Genomic DNA, 2,140 nt, shown 5'->3' with positions numbered 1-2,140 from the left:
AATGAGGAGGAAATCCAAAAAAAATCAGAACATGCCTTCCAAAATGGAAACTATCAACAAGCTCTGGAAGATCTCAAACTGGAACTTATCCAAAAGATGGAAACCTTCTGGAAAGAAAAATGGGAGAAAGAGATCAGCAGTATGACAGATAAGACTGCTCAATTGGAAAAATAACTCGAAGCATCCAATAGAAGGGTAGACAAAGCTGAAAAGCAAAACCAGTCCCTAATGACCAGAATTAAGCACCTTGACGAAAGCGAGATGATAAAACAGCAAGAATCAATAAAGCAAACCCAAAAAATTAATGAATTAGAAGAAAACATTAAATATCTCACTGAGAAAGTCACAGATCTCGAAAACAGAGGGAGAAGAGAAAACCTCCGAATTATCGGTCTCCCAGAAAAACCAGATAAACAATAAACTCGATATTATTCAACAGGAGATTATAAAAGAAAATTGCCCTCACGTTCTGGAGCAAGGGGGCAAAATAGAAATAGAAAGGATTCATAGACCACCTTCTATACTAAATCCCCAAAAGACAACCCTAGGAATGTAATTGACAAATTCAAGAAAAGGAGAAAATCCTACAAGAAGCCAAGAAGAAGAGCTTCAGATATAAGGGGGCTCCCATAAGGATCACACACGACTTAGCGGCTAACACACTAAGAGACCGCAAAGCATGGAACACGATATTTAGAAAGGCAAGAGAGCTGGGTCTCCAACCAAGAATCAACTACCCAGCAAAACTAACTATATACTTCCAGGGGAAAGTATGGGAATTCAACAAAATAGAAGATTTCCAAGCATTTGCTAAGAAAAGACCAGAGCTCTGTGGAAAGTTCGATATCCAAACACAGAAAGCAAGAGAAACATGAAAAGGTAAATATGAAAGAAAGGGAAAAGGAGATAAATCTTATCTTTTTCTTTAAGCCAAACTTTCTTCTATAAGGACTACATTTACATCAAATTATATATATTAATATGTGGGGAAAATGTTTTGTATAACTCTCATAAATTGTAGCATCATAAGAGTAGTTAGAAGAAACATGCATAGGGAAAGATTGGGGCATTAAGAAGATTTGGGGAAAGTGAGGGCAAAGAAAGGAAAAGGGAGGGGGGAACCATCGATAATACTAAGATTAACTTCAAGAAATAGGGGGGGACTCAATAGAATAATCTTTCCCATATAAATAAACACATGGGAAAGGGAGGGGAAGAACTCTCATAAGAGAAGGAGAGGAAGAGAGCATGAAGTGGAATTACTTAAACCTTACTCTCAGTGAAAGCAAATCTGAGAGGGAAGAACATCTAGATCCAGTGGGATCCTGAATTCTATCTTATCCATTAGGGCAAGAAAGAAAGGAAAATTAAGGAGGGGGAGGGGGAAGGAGTATAAAAAGGGAGGGAAGGAGAGGGGGGAGGGGAAGGGAGCATAAAAATGGAGGGGCTAGAAAGGGAAGCATCTCAAGGGAGGGGACTAGGGGGACTGACCTAAAGTAAATCACTTGTTCAAAAGGAGAAAGCTAAAGAAGAAAGGTCAGAACTAGGAGAAGATATCAAAATGCCAGCAAATCCACAAATGACAATCATAACTTTGAATGTGAATGGGATGAACTCACCCATAAAACGTAGACAAATAGCAGATTGGATTAGAACCCAAAACCCTACCATATGTTGTCTTCAAGAAACACATATGAGACGGGTTGACACTCACAAGGTTAGAATTAAAGGTTGGAGTAAGACCTTTTGGGCCTCAACTGATAGAAAGAAGGCAGGAGTTGCAATCATGATATCTGACAAAGCCAAAGCACAAATAGACCTGATCAAAAGGGATAGGGAAGGTAAATATATTCTGCTAAAAGGGAGTATAGAAAATGAGGAAATATCACTAATCAACATGTATGCACCAAATGGTATAGCATCCAAATTTTTAATAGAGAAACTAGGAGAATTGAAGGAGGAAATAGATAGTAAAATCATATTAGTGGGAGACTTGAAGCAACCACTATCAAATTTAGATAAATCAAACCAAAAAATAAACAAGAAAGAGGTAAAAGAGGTGAATGAAATCTTAGAAAAATTAGAGTTAATAGACATATGGAGAAAAATAAATAGGGACAAAAAAGAATACACCTTCTTT

The sequence above is a fragment of the Monodelphis domestica genome, chromosome 4 (genome assembly GCF_027887165.1).
Source record: "Monodelphis domestica isolate mMonDom1 chromosome 4, mMonDom1.pri, whole genome shotgun sequence".
Taxonomy (NCBI): Eukaryota; Metazoa; Chordata; class Mammalia; order Didelphimorphia; family Didelphidae; genus Monodelphis; species Monodelphis domestica.
Note: the sequence above shows the minus strand (reverse complement) of the source record.